We start from the raw sequence: 16,029 nt of genomic DNA on the forward strand, positions 1-16,029 counted from the left end.
CTGAAAAAAAAATAAAAAAATCAAATTTTTTTTTATAAACAAAAAAAGTTTTTTTTTCATATTTTTTTCACCGATTTTCTTTAAAAACCTGCGATTTTTTCATAAAAAATGTCAAAAAAAAAGTTTTATGATCTCTAGGTATTTTTTTATGCATTTTTATGATTTTTAGGGTTTTTTTTTGTTTTCCAAATAACCTTTCCCTATATATATATATATATATATATATATATATATATATATATATGCTTGACAAATGATGATTAAAATCTCAATCTAAGCCTATAGAATTGAAATTAAGTATAATTTCCTCTCCCTTAATTATAGTGAAACAACTTTTTTCCAATTGAAACCTTTTGTTTTCTATAATTAACATAGCTAACTTGCAACACTTATCATAATTATCATGCTCCCACTAACATGAGAATTATCAGCATAACACTTATGCTCCCACTAGCTTTAACATGTACTCAGAAATCTGTTTGACTTCTAGAAATCAATACTTTATTGACTTTCTTACCAAAGTTCAGACTTCTGATATGAGATACTTTGATAAAAACTTTATCAAAATCATACACCTTTCCTTAGATAGCACACAAGTGTGTCTAAGAAATTTCAGGACTATGAAAGGGATGTTATAATCATAGTCTCAATTCTTTAGACATTTGCCTTTCCTCACAAGTCCATGTTAGTGTGCCGGTTAACCACACACGCTCCACTAACGACTTTGATAATGCGAATATCATAATTGCTATCTACCTAAAATCTACTTAGTGAAAGCGTTTCCTCACCATCATTTTCATGAATCGGAGAGAAACCTTATGACACTTAGATTTTATGGTGTATGTGTTCCTATCCATGTGAATTTGTCAAAACCATAATCACAAGACACGGTTAATGAAAAATCCAAACTCATATGTATTGAACTTGTGCAGTCTTAACTTCTTGCCACCTGGCAGCACAAGTGCCTGCCATTGGTTCCAAGTTGTTATGCAACCAATTAAGAACTCTCAGAACTCATATGCAAAGCCAACTTTCACTGGAATGGGTACAGAAATAGGAATATGTCAACATGATAGGTTATAAACCTCAAGTCGTGTGCTAGTGATAAACTACAGGTTTTACTCTTGATTAGATCTTGAAATTCTTTAAGACTCCCACTGTCCTCTTGACATATAAGACTCTCTTGCAAAATATTCAAGAGATAATGCGGATTCTTTATCAAGACAAACACTTCACACAATTGGCCTTAGTTGGTCTTTGTTTTATCCAAAACATCACAAATTACCGATTTCAAATGTACAAGAGTAGGACACTTTTACTTATACATTTGACAAGTGTTATAAACCTTTCTTTAAGATATATCACTCAAGTTACAATCTTGGAGTATGACTCTAAGAATTGTTTTGGAATGAAGTATGACTCATCTTCTTGATTTAACCATTTCAACAATTCATGACTCCTCATCTTAGCCATAAGAATGCATTAAGATGTCCTTAAAGGATGAATTGTGATATGGTCTCACAATCATTAAGATGATCATAAAACATGATACAAAAGTACTCTCCCATCTTTTCAGATTGGAGAAACTTTTATCTTTCTGCCTAATTTGATTCTTCTCATTCGTTCTGCCATACATCGAAACTTTTCCAATGCTTCAGAATTATACTTAAACTTGTAAGTATAACCATATTTACTAAACTTTAGTAAATCAGGACGAATAGTTTTATCGATCTTTTGTGGTGGACTTGACCAGTGCACAAGAATGTGTACTCGATCCCTTAGTCCTTCACTTGACTCATATATACATGTGAACAAGGAATTTGTCTTAATTTTCCAAAGATGAAAATTCTCATTCATCATACTAGAAAACTTGCATGATTTCCAAGTTTCTATCCAACTGAAACCTTGGGTGATGAGAATCTTTCCTTATTTGGTAAATTTAGACACTACCACAAATGAAAGAATCAAATTCATATTTCCATTATTGCTAGAAATATACAAACATCAATTTTCCATAAGTGCCATTGCAAGGACATATAAAATAAAACAAAATTTTATTTATTTATCAAATGCGGAAAAACTTTCCTTACAATGCAAATTTAAATGGAAAACTATTCTATTACATATTTCCTAGAAATCTATCATAATTCTCTAGGTAGTAGCTTAAGAATCCGATCTTCGAACCATACGATTGAAATCCATCTCTGCGATCAGATTCAACATACTCTTTTTCTAAGTTCCCTTCCATTTGCTTGATCATGCCATACATTAAAAATGTATTAATAATCTTCAAATAGGAACCTAAGAGAGTTAGATAGTGGACTTACCTGAAGCAGAGTCAAGCTTTTTGACAAGACCTTCTCTCAGATCTTTCAGGTAGTTAAGGCAGCTTCGCAACCAATGCCCCTTCCTTTGGCAACAGAAACATATGGACTCTTTGGGAATGTTGCACTTGACTATCTCAGACTTGCCTTTCTCTTTACCATTTGGTCAACCGAGTTGACTATGGCCAATCCCTTTCCGTTGGGAAGAGAAAGCTTTTCAGGATATCCAATGTTACCATTTTCAAAGTCCATGGAAGTTTGGGAAGTTGATCTTCTAATCAAATTTGCTCTACCAGTGCTCCAAATCATTGTTGATTCAGCAGCACAAACCAAATAGATAAGATCATTAAGGGCCATGTCATAGTCTTTTACATAGTAGTCCATAAAGAACTCATTATGTGTCTTAGGAAGTGATTAGTCAATATCCAACTTCCTCAAGACTTTGACACCCAACTCTCCCGGCTTTTCAATATGTGACTTCATCTCCAAGATGTGAGCACACATAGACCTTGCTTACGAATAGGGCTTGAGTGACCTTGAACTTGTGGGTTAGGGAGAATAATTAGAGGAGGTGGAGGGAGTGAAGAATGATTTCTAGGACATCGTCTTCATTAGGAAAACTTGTTCCAAGAGTTTTTTGGGAAATAGATGTCTGAACCAGACAACTTTTAGGAGACATTCAAGATAGTTGATTTAAAATCCTTAATATAACACCCAATATGAAATATTAAGGCTAGGAACCAACGCAATATTTTATAACTTCGAAGAGGGATGTCGTAATCCAAGCTATAGAATATTTGAAGGTAGGCGAATGACGATTCACCAATTTCCACCATGAAAAACGAAATAATTTATTAGGTTTTAATTGGATTTGAAACTACTAGATATTTTGAGATTCATTGAAATTTTCAATGGCATGTTTCAATCTCGATTCTGCCCTCTAAGGTTTTGTGACTGGGATGCTGAGGATCACAAAACAAGGTGTGAATAACCATGCAAATATACTTGGTACCCTTAATATTTACCCCTCAATCGATGTGCCGGTTAACCACACGTGGTCCATCGATACTATGATAAACATTAAGTTACCCTTTGCCTACCTTGTTAAATCAAGCTAGTGTGCCAGTTAACCACACGCGCTCCACTAACCGACTTAAGCAAAGTGCAAAGTGTAATTTCATGGGTTAGCACCAAATTCACATTTTCCTAAAGTAACTAAGATTGGGAATTTATAAAAGATTTAGTTACTTTATATTTATCATTAATACTTTTAATGAAGGAAGAATTCTAGTCCTTGTCCTACCCCTTCGGCTAACGACCCTCCACCAGTCAAGGAAGCGGTGGGTGAGAGTGGACACCCATTAAACTGCCATTTTATAGGCAATAACCTTATACCCCCTTATAGACCGGCTTCATGAATGAGGCCTACTAACAGTAAGACTGAATTGCTCTTATACATATATATATTATTAACTTATAATACTATAAAGTATAAGGGTTGAATTTTGACTTTTAAAATTCTAGGGCTTGATTTGGAACTAAAGCATTCATAAGTAAATATTTACAAATTCCAAAACTTGAGGCCAAGTTTTGAAACTATTCAAAACTCTTTGATTTTCATAACTTATGAATTTAATTAAAGTTTTAGAGACTTAAATGAAGAGACTCTTGAACATACATAACTTGAGGACAAGTTATAAAGTTCATAAAAACTATTTATGAGAAAAGAATCTTCATTTTTTAACCTATGACATTATTTATGAGTTTTAAGAATCATAAATGTGTCTTTTCATATAACTTGAGGACAAGTTACAAAAACACATTTTATGAATAATTTGCAGATTAATTTGGATTGAAAACAACTAACACAAAGTTTTTTCATTAATCTAAATTAACTCATAAAACAAGGTAACACAATTTTTTTTTTGATAATCCATAACTTATGGAAGTTTCAAAACTCTTAAGATCATAACTTTTAAAAAAGATTTTTGAGTTCCAAAATTTTATGACAGAATTTGTAACTCCTTAAAAAATTTAGATCAAACTTTTAAAACAAATAAAATAATCATATCATTCTATCTTTTAATAAATTGACCTAATTCAACTCTTGTAGTAAAATGACTCAAATTTTACAAATAATTAGTTTTCCATAAAATCAAGTAATTATCTTAAAATTTGACAAACTTCATGTTTTTTTTTCTTTTTTGTTTTCAACTTTGAAAATCAAACATTTGCATCAAATATAATAGAAAACAACCTATGGCTCTGATACCACTGTTGGGTTTTTGGTATAATACAACATCCTATGGTGCACATACAACCCTAAATACCTTGGATCTATGTTTTCTCTATTATACATGCAAATATCAATTTTTCCAAGGTATTTTTCTAACTAGCATAATATGAAGAACATATAATATAAATTATAGTAGAATTACATACCTCTTTGTTGTAGCTTGATTCCATGGAGCTTAAGAGCCTAGTGCCTCAAGTGTGACACCTCAAATGGTTCACACAACATCACTAACATCTTGGAATAACTTAAGAGAAAAGGTTCCTATGCTCAAATTGGCTAGCCCTCTCATGTGTACACACACTAGTGCCAATTTCTTGAGCCATGGGGTCCTTATATATGGTGGCTATTAGGGTTACACCATGTAACTCATGTCTTTCCATATTCTTCCTGCTCCATAGGTTAAAACCTCTATGGAGTATCCATGGGTTACTCCATGGACTTAGCCCAACATGAAGAACTATGGATCATAAGCCCACATATATAAGAATGGATGATTTACACAATCAATCCCCATATATTTAATTAGTCTCCTTTTGATCACATAATTAATTCCAAATTAATTCTTGATCAATATTAATTAAATAATATGATTTCATATTAATATATTAGAACTTATAATATATTAACAAATCATAATTATCCTTTTCTCACAAAAGTTTATCCAAATTGTTCCGATGCCATGAAACCCAAATGGACCATGTCAATCAGGTCAAGTACATACCAATTATAGTTATTGACTTAAACACTAATCCAAAACTAAATTGGGAAGTTTCCCAGTCCACATCTCATGAGGTGTTTTGGCAACCTTCTTGGTAGGGACTAGATTTAGGCAATGGGCGGCAGTCTCTAAGGCATACCCCCAGAATGAGATTGGTAACGAAGCTCGACTCATCATGGAATGAACCATGTCTAACAAAGTCCGATTACACCTCTTAGCCACACCATTCAACTGTGGCGTTCTGGGAGGTGTCAATTGTGAAACAATTCCACATTCCCAAAGGTAGTCAAGGAACTCTGTACTAAGATACTCTCCTCCTCGATCAGATCGGAGCATCTTAATGTTCCTGTCCAGCTGATTCTCCACTTCCTGTTTAAACTCTTTAAAATTTTTCAAAAGTTTCTGACTTATGCTTGATTAAGTAGACATAATCATATCTATTGTAATCATCAGTAAAAGTCACATAGAAGCGGTTAGCATCCCTAGTGGTGGTTCTGAAGGTTCCATGCATATCTGTGTGTATGAGGTCTAACAAACCTTCACCCCTAGCACAAGAACCAGTGAAGGGTGACTTTGTCATTTTTCCAAGTAAACAAGACTCGCGACTATCATCTGACTTTAAGTCAAACGACTCTAAAACTCTAGCCTTCTGGAGTTGGCCTATGCGCTTCTTGTTGACATGTCCAAGACGATAATGCCACAAGGATGATTTATCCAAACTAGTGGAAGAATCAATATGTAATACATTATTTCCTAAGTTGTCTACAATTGAAATAGTTTCATATACACCATCACAAGGTAATGCTTTAAAATAAAGAACATTATTATAGAAAGCATTAATACCACCAACTTCATTATCAAATGAAAAAGTAAATCCTTGTTTGTACAAACCGTGAAAGGAAATAATATTTCTCGCCATTTCAAATGAGTAACAACACTTATTCTAATCTAACACTAACCCACTATCTAGAAACAAAGAATAAACTCCAATCTTGGTAACAGGTGAAGCTTTCCTATTCCCCGTGATCAAGTTTATCTTTCCATGCTCCACATCTTCAATTTTTCTTAGGCCTTGAACATCAGAATATAAATGAATGTAACAACCGAAAAATACAACCAATTTTAAATTTTTCAAAAAACATCTCGATTCAATTAAATCTTTACAAAAAGGTTTTCAATGCAAAACATTTAACGTGTTCCCAGAATCACAATACTATGAAATCATGAGGAGCGGTACGATCACGCCTTCGCCTTGCCACAGCCTCCTGAAGAACCTGAAAAACATGAAACCACAACTGTAAGCCCAAAAGCTTAGTGAGATATCCCCAATATACCAACCACAAATAAGCCCTTCCAGGCCACGACCTTCCGGTCCAAATTGTATTGCCTTCCGGCCCATAACATTTTGCCTTCCGGCCCATAACGTATTGCCTTCCGGCCCATAACATAAAAAGCATACATAACATAACAGAACATAGAACAGCCATGCATATCGGGTCAAACTCCAGTCTAAACAACCGTGTGCACATAACACATAATCATATAACAATTCACAGTCAGCACATCGATCAAACAGATCACATAACATATGATCACCTTAACCAGGATACCGACCTAGCCGATCACTAGCATAACATCACCCTACGACTCAGCCAACATACTATTTACGCACATACGCCTTTCCAGGCCATGACCTTCCGGCCCACATCATAATGCCTTCCGGCCCACAACATATAATGCCTTCCGGCCCACAACATATAATGCCTTCCGGCCCATAACATAATGCCTTCCGGCCCATATCCCGCAATATCATAACAAAAGACAACTACCCGGATTTCCATCCGATAAAGGGTCGGCCTTGGTGCCTTAAACCCCGTTAATATAGTGAGGATAACTCACCTCGAAACTGCCGACTGAACAGATAACCCAAGCTACTCCGATCACTGATACGATCTCCACCACTTGACAACCACCAATGCACTGAACTCAAAACAATAATCAACAATTATCAAAAATGCCCCTGGAAACCACAGGCCAACCCTTGGTCAAAGACAAGGTCAAAGTCAACCCCTGACTGACTCTACTCGCCGAGTCAACCCGATGACTCGCCGAGTCCCCATACTCAGAGCTTCCCTCAATCCGCGACCTAACTCGCCGAGTCACCCCGAGACTCGTCGAGTTCAACAACTCTGAGTCCACTCGCACACAACTCACCGAGCCATCCCTCGACTCCGTGATTCTCGACTCGACCAGAAAAATATTGGGACTCTTCAACAAGACTCGCCGAGTCTAAGGCTATCTTCAACCTACTCGCCGAGTTGTTCATACAACTCGCCGAGTTCCAGGCCATCTTCATCCAACTCGCCGAGTTGTTCTTCCAACTCGTCGAGTTCCAGCTCATCTTCAAGCAACTCGTCGAGTACACCCATGTGACTCGCCGAGTACCACCGGTCTGAATCCATTCAGAAGCATTCCAGGCCATGCAATTGCTCCAAAACATAGATCTAGCCTCCTACAACTCATCCATCACGTAAAGTGGCAAACTTTACGTGAATCCAAAGAGATCTATGCATTTTGCACATTAGGACTAAGGTTTGGGACATGATAGCTTCATCCAACACTCAACACAGGGACTTTCATGCATTCCAACTCTTCTCTATTCCAGATCTGAGGTAGCAACCTCAGATCTAACCTCTAAACTCCAACACATCCAAATATCTAATCTCTAATACCCCCAAAATGATGCATCAAGGAAATGGCAGCTCAAAGACGAGATATTACCTCAAATGAACGCCCCAACTGCAATGAAACTTGAGTCCAAGCAAAGCCCCTTGCTCCAAGCCTCTCCTTCTCTAAAATCTCTTCAATAGCCACCTCTCCAAGCTCTAATTTGCTCAACATGGTACTTCTCCACGATTTTAGGGTTTTTGGGACTCAAGGGGTGATAAAGAGGCTGGGAGGAAAACATAAGGTTCTTTATATAGGGCTCAACCCCAAGAATTAGGGTTTTCTCCACTCAGCGCCTACTCGCCGAGTCCACCTCATTGACTCGCCGAGTCAGCTACTTAACACGCGACCAAGTCGCAACTCTACTCGCCGAGTCCATCCATGGACTCGCCGAGTCACTCTTTCCCAATTTACTCTTTTAGCCCTTCCACTCTACTCTTGATATTTCGGGATGTTACAATGAATACCACAACCTGTATCAAGAACCTAAGAAGTAGAATGTGATGAGTTATTAGACATTATGGTGTAAATACTTGCATGGGTAGGTTTGACCTTCCTATCTTTAACATCTTGCATGTATTTGGGGCAGTTTGGTTTCAGGTGCCCCTTTTCCTGACAATAAAAGCATTGAGCTTCCTTAGGGTTGGAAGAAGGCGTGATGGAACCACCTTTGGTTCCACTTGAAGAGGAGCCATCAAGAGACTTTCCGTTGGTACCCTTCAAAGGGGTCTTCCTCTTCTTCCCACTACCTTTCCCGATTACCAGAACAGGGGCGGCAGTAGGAGTAGGAGTAGTAACAACCGATTTTCCCTTAAGACCAGTTTTAGCGGTCTTTAAAAGCCCTTGATGTTTGTTGAGTGAGACCTATTCCTTGTTCATGTGATATGTCATTCAGAATCGATCATAACAAGCAGGTAAGGAGTGCAATATGATATCAATAGCCAACTCCATAGGGAAGTTCACATTCAGCTTCAGTAAACGGTCCACATCCCTTTTCATTTTCTGCATGTGGCCCGTGATGGGTTCACCATCCTTCATTCGGGTTGTTATCATGGAAGAGATTTCATACCTCTCTTGACGAGCTATCTGATGTAGCGGTCCATCAGGTCCATGTGCATCTCCAAAGGGTAAAAGTCCTCACAAGACTTTTGGAGTTCAGCTTTCATTATGGCCAACATGATACATGCCACCTTGGTAGCATCTTTCTCATGTGCCCTAAAGTCGGTGATCTCCTCTGGTGTAGAAGTAGACTCATAAATTTCCTTCAGCTCCTTGTCGAGGACATATTCCTTATCCTCGTAATGTGTGACCATCTTGATGTTCCTGATCCAATCATTAAAGTTTGAACCATCAAAGATGACTCTCCTACAAAGGTTCATGAGAGAGAAGGAGCCGGTAAGGATTGAGCCAGAAGCAGCGTTGTTGGAAGACATCTGAAAAGAAGAAAGACAAGTTTAGATTAGATATAGAATCCTTAATAAGACACCCAAATGTAATATTAAGGCTAGGACCTAACATAATACTTTATAACTTGGAAGAGGGATGTCGTAATCCAAGCTATAAAATATTTGAAGGTAGGTGAATGACTATTCACCAATTTCCACCATGAAAAACGAAATGAATTATTAGGTTTTAATTAGATTGAAACTTCTAGATTCTTTTGAGATTCATTGAACTTTTCAATGGCATGTTTAAATCTCGATTGTGCCCTCTCAAGTTTGTGACTGGGATGTTGAGGATCACAAACAAGGTTTGAATAACCATGCAAATTTACTTGGTACCCTTAATGTTTATAACCTAATCAACATGTAGGCTACCCACACGCGCTCCACCGATCTATGATAAATATTAAGTCACCCTTTGCCACTCTTACTAGTCCATGTTAGTGTGTCGGTTACCCACACACGCTCCACCAACGACTTGGTAAGGTACAAAGTGTAATTTCATAAGTTAACACCAATTTCACATTTTTCTAAAGTAACAATGATTGGGAATTTATAAAAGGTTTAGTTACTTTATGTTTTTCATTATATTTATAATGAGGATTATAGTCCTTGTCCTACCCGTTCGGCTAACGACCCTCCACCAGTCAAGGAAGCGGTGGGTGAGAGTGGACACCTTTTAAGCTGCCATTTTATAGGCAACAACCTTATACCCCCCTTATAGACCTGCTTCGTTAATGAGGCCTACTAACGGTAAGACTGTCTTGCTCTTATACATACATATATATATATATATATATATATATATATATATTGTTAACTTATAATATGAAAAAGTATTAGGGTTGAATTTTAACTTTTATAACTCTAGGGTATGGAATTAAAGTTTTCTAAAGTGACTTTACAAATTCCAAAACTTGAGGGCAAGTTTTGAAACAATTCAAAAACTTTTATAATCATAACTTATGAGTTTAATGGTTTATTAAAATGAAGACTCTTCATTTTATGTAACCTATGATTCTTTAATGACTTTTAAAGATGTGACTTTTGGTAATCCATAACTTAAGGACAAATTATGGACTCCATCAATGATATTTAGATCAAGAATTCCACTAACAAACAATTTGCAAATAATTCCCATGATCTTCTAAAACTCATAAGTATGAACATTCATATCAACAATTTCAAGAATCATATAAACACATATAAAAACTTGAAATTTTGATAATAACCATTGAAAATGGATTAGCATAGTCATTACACCATCAAAAATAGGTTTTATAAGACCAAAACAGTTTAGGGTAATGTTTCTAGTCCATTTCCAGCAGCAAAACTCGAAATTCTGCACACAGGGACACCTACTCGTCGAGTGCAAGAACCTACTCGACGAGTAGGATGCATTTTTCCATGGACACATCGAGTTCCCCTATGGACTCGGCGAGTTCACTATCCAAATTGCAGAATTCTTGACTTTTTCAAGCAGTTTGCATCAAATACAAAGAAAACAAGCCTAGCCTCTGATACCACTAATGAGTTTTGAGCATTCTAACACTCCTATGGTGTAAATGCAACCTTAAAAACCTTTGATCTATGTTTTCTCTAATATTCATGAAAATAAGAATTTTCCAAGGTTTACATCCTAACTAGCATGACATGGGGTACATGTAATATAAAACTAGTAGAATGACATACCTTTGTAGTTGCTTGGATTCCTTAAGACTTTGTGAGCCTAGAACCTCAAGTGTGATGCCTCAAATTTCTCACACAACACCACAACTCTTGGAATAACTTGAGAGAAGAATACTTTGATTACAAAATCAGCTAGCCCTCCTTGTCTTGCATTAGTGTCCGATTTTGCTAGCTATGGAGCTCTTTATATAGTGTGCCACATGTAGGGTTACACCATGTAAACGCTAATGGCTTTTCATTTCCCCCATCATCCATGGGTTATAACCTCCATGGAGCACCCAATGGGTCATAGCCCAATCTAGTGAATCATGAACCATAAGCCCACTATATAACAATGAATGATTTACAAATCAGTCCCCATATATTTAATTAGTCTCTTTTATATCACAAAATTAATTTCAAATTAATTCTTGATCAATACTAATTAAATAATATGATTTCATATTAATATATTAGAACTTATAATATATTAACAAATCGTAAGTGTCTTTTTTCTCATTTTGTATATCCAACAGTTGAGATGTCGATGCAACCAAAATGGACCATGCCAAGTCGGATCAAGTACATACTAAATATAGTTATGGGCTTAGACACCTTATCCAACATTAAGTTGATATGGAGTGAAGATCTGAAAGGATTTAAGAGTTGATTCATGATAGGAATCATTCGGTTTGTTGTCTGACCATGACTAGCATTCCAATTGTTTATATTTGTGTGTTTACTTTTGGAATTCAGATGTTAAAACCTGCTACTTTCATTTGGAGTAGATGAAACTTGATTTTATGTGTTGATTTCAATGATTTTGGACTTTATTAGTTTGGTTATTAATTATGTCTGATTAATTATCACCTATCATGTTAAAGTTATGATTTTTATTGCCTATTGCTAATTTATGTGTAGTTAAGAGGAACAATCTAATTACATTAACTTGAATCTTAATTAGTTTATGATTATTAAACTGTTAGGATTAGAGATTGATCAAATCCTAGGGTTAGGTAATGTTAATTTGTGACTTTAGTTGTGTTAGAGAGCTTAGATATCTATGTAATGCTTTGAATGACTGTCATTAACATTAATGAGAAATCACTAGATCATATCATTCATAATCTGAATATATTAAATTAATTATGTGTTCACTAATTACATAATCATTGTGTTAGTTGTTTATTAATTATTTATACGAGGAAATCGATCAAGATAACTAGTCACGTTACAATTCGGTAACCATCTAATAGATCCATTGCACTATTAACAAAGTTAACTATGATTTTGATATGTAATCTAGCTTGAACCAGAGTACCTTTTGATACCCATTTTCATCCAAATCACAATCATTTGTAAGATGTGCTCCGCTAAAATTTGGGCACCTAACTTGTAATGCGTGAATGGATTGTCTCATCATTGTGATTCTTCTATCTACGGTGTTGAGTTTTGCAATTATTGAAGCAATACCATATTGACCTTCATCTACATTAGATCTTCCTCTAGTAATATCCTCCCTTGGGTTGTGGTATTCTCTTTAATGCTTTTTAAACTCATCAATAAGACCCTTGTTAGTAGCCGGAGCTTTCTTCATCATTAGTCCTTGGGAATCTAATAGTTGTCTGGTGCTCACATTGATTCCATCATAAAAAATAGATATTTCTTAATGCACTTTCAAGTCATGTTGAGGGGAATTTCATAACATTCCCTTGTATCGCTCACATGCTTCGTATAATGACTCCCCATCGAATTGTTGAAAATTCTATATATTTTTCTTTAATTTGGAAATATTTGAAGGTGGACTAAACTATTGAATAAACTCATTTCTTAGTTTTTCCCATGTCGTGATAGCTCTTGGTGGAAGTAATTTCAACCAATCTTTTGCTTCTCCTTTAAACATAACTGGAAGCATCCTTAACAACACTACCTCGCGTGTAACATTTGGTACATTGAATTAATTTGTAATTTTCAATACCTCGTGATCCATCCCAGATCATGGTATGTCCTTAAGCATATTAAAGGTGTGTCCCTTAAGCTCAAAATCTGTTGCGGCTGGAATTGCGGTTGATACAAGACTCGAACCGTTATCATCTATCTTTCACCGATTGTACTCCTCCATCGTCATGGTAGTTATGTATGTCATTGTGTTGTCGGGTTTGCTTTTGTTTTCATTCCATGGTTAAGAACTACCAAAACAAAATAAGATAAAATGTGTAAAACGAACAAAAACGAATTAAACTAAAAACTGAAATCGCCAGTTCCCACGTCATGGCAAGTAGATTGCCACGTCGAGGAACCTGATGAAATAGAAAACTAAATAACGCAAAAAAAATAACTTTTTGCATATTTTAACCAACAAAAGGGTCGATTAACTAAAATTAATTAAATTCTAACTAAAATAATATGTTCTCCGGCAACGGATCCAAAAAGTTGATGTGTTTTATATATATCCACTTAAAAGCTTTAAATTTATATTTCAATTATTCAACTCGTCTAAAACACAATAGACAATGTACCTAGTCGCGTAGTAGTAAAGTAGAGTAAGTAAGGGGTCGATTACACAGAACGAAATTCTATATTAAAAAATAATTCTACTAATTAAACTAAAAGAAATAATGAAATAACGATTTTATGATTTTATCTAATTTTGCAAGTTCAAATTAACTTAAATTAATTACTAAAAACTTTAAAACTAAAGCAAACAACTAAATACAGATTTTATTCAAGAGATGAAGATACTCCGTGTAGCTTTGAATCACACTTTTTCCTATGTTTAATTTCAAACAATGGATTAGTTTTGTTGGATAACAAATTAAAGGTCACTAGACTTCATGATCAGACTAACTAGTATATGTCAGTTTATGAACTTTAATCACAATGATCATGCAAATTAAGAACACCAAATTGATTTTTAAGATATATTTAGACTATGAATGATTAGATCTAAATATTATTTATCTGTGATCAAGACAAGTAATAAAACATATATTATGATCAAATAATGTTGTCTAACACAATCAAGCAACTAACTTTACTACCTACCTAGGATATGATTAATCTCTAGCTCTAGCAATTTAATGATCATAAACAACTAGGTAAAACAAGTTCATGCAATCAATTGCCATATAATTACACAAAACTTGAAGTCATGACAATAAAGATATAAACTTTAACATGCTAGGATGATCTACCAAACACAAGTAAAACCAACATCATTAATCCATAAAAGTAGAAATCAACACATAGTATTAGGGTTCATCTAATCTAAACGAAACTAAAGGGTTATTCGCCCATCATTACAAAAGAAAAACACATAATCACTTAGCAAACTAGACTAGATATTATAAAATCTAGGCAAACCGAATGCTTAATGATGATTCTTTGCTTTAATATCTTTAAAACATGTTCTTCAATCGTATTCCGCCCTCCAAGGGTTCTTAGAAGGGTTATTGCCACCTTTGAATCGCAACTCTCTTCTGTTTCTCTCTGGATTTCGACCTAAAATTCGTAATTTATACTTTCCATCTTACAGCTTCCACGACGTGGCACAATGCTCGCCATGTTGTAGGAATCACTTATGATCTGTATGCGCTAAGTTTTCCATGCAGATCCGGAGAAGCTTCTAGGCTGGACATGTGGCCACGTCGTGAAATATAAGCGACCACGGCTTGGGATGATCTTTTAGCCTGTGTTCTTTTCCTCTTTCTCCTTGATCGCGTGCACTAACTTCCAATTTTCCAGCTTTCTTCAGTTTTAGTCATTTTCCTTGAGAGTGTCATTTTTAGCTACAAAATAGAATTTATATGTTATAAGTATCCAATATCTTAGTATTTAACCAAAATATAGCTCAAATGTATTGGAATAACACATAAATATATGTACAAATATGGTAATAACACATAACCTTAAATGTTTTCAACATATACAAAGTTTTTCTTTATCAAACTATTATAGATCAAATATTAACAATGAATGTGTTTAATAAATACATACCCATTGAATCAAATTTTGCATTCTTTGACCCAATACAACACACCAAGGTAATCATCCTTAGACTGGATGGTGTAATCATAACTCACCACTTATTTCTTCTCTGTGACGTCAACTTTCCATTCCCTAACATTTCACTCACTAAAATCTAGGACATGATCATCTTTCACTCCCTCTTGTTTTTTTTGAAAATATATTTTATACCAATATTATACTCTATTTGTAAGGAACTAAAAACCATAAATTTTAATATATATCTATTATAAAATTTTAATATATATATATATATATATATATATATATATATATATATATTAAAAATTAAAAAAAAATAAAATACATAAAATAGAGTCCGCCGATCGAAAGAAAAGAGAGATAACAAGGCAATAAGATTTCACCCAAAAATCTTTTACCTTATCCTACACCCCAGGGTGTGGTTTTCCTGGGTGTAGTTTGGGAACCGCTCCTCCACTACTCACCCACACTATTTAGCCTTACCTACGAATTTAATTGCTACATGTAACTTAAGTTGCATATATTTATATATTTTACAAAAAAAATAAAAAAAAGATCCTTGCTTTCTCGAAGGGATAACAATATTAACACGGAAATTAATTTTTAACAAAAACTTAATTTTTTTTTAAAACACTCTAATTCAATTACAAAAAGTAGTTTAATATAAGTAAACAAAAAATCAAAACCCTTCTTTGTTGGCATACCGCTTGTGACTTTGAGCTCCCTAACGTCACTCCCATGAGTATAGTGTAACACCATTGTTTCAGGTATGTTCATATTTAGCTTGATTCTTTAAAAGTTTTGCAAAGTTGGTCTGTACGAGATAGGTACGTCAGGGGTAGGTTA

General features: G+C 35.0%; 1 non-coding gene across 1 annotated transcript; it reads left to right on the forward strand.

The window, feature by feature from the left end:
* Nucleotides 1-12,854: 12,854 nt before the first annotated feature.
* On the forward strand, nucleotides 12,855-12,961 carry LOC145056040 (small nucleolar RNA R71). The gene has a single exon (XR_013685581.1). It is a non-coding gene; the product is annotated as a small nucleolar RNA R71 (small nucleolar RNA).
* The last annotated feature ends 3,068 nt before the right edge of the window (nucleotides 12,962-16,029 follow it).

The sequence above is a fragment of the Lactuca serriola genome, chromosome 5, assembly GCF_051521515.1.
Source record: "Lactuca serriola cultivar US96UC23 chromosome 5, Lser_US96UC23_V15, whole genome shotgun sequence".
Taxonomy (NCBI): Eukaryota; Viridiplantae; Streptophyta; class Magnoliopsida; order Asterales; family Asteraceae; genus Lactuca; species Lactuca serriola.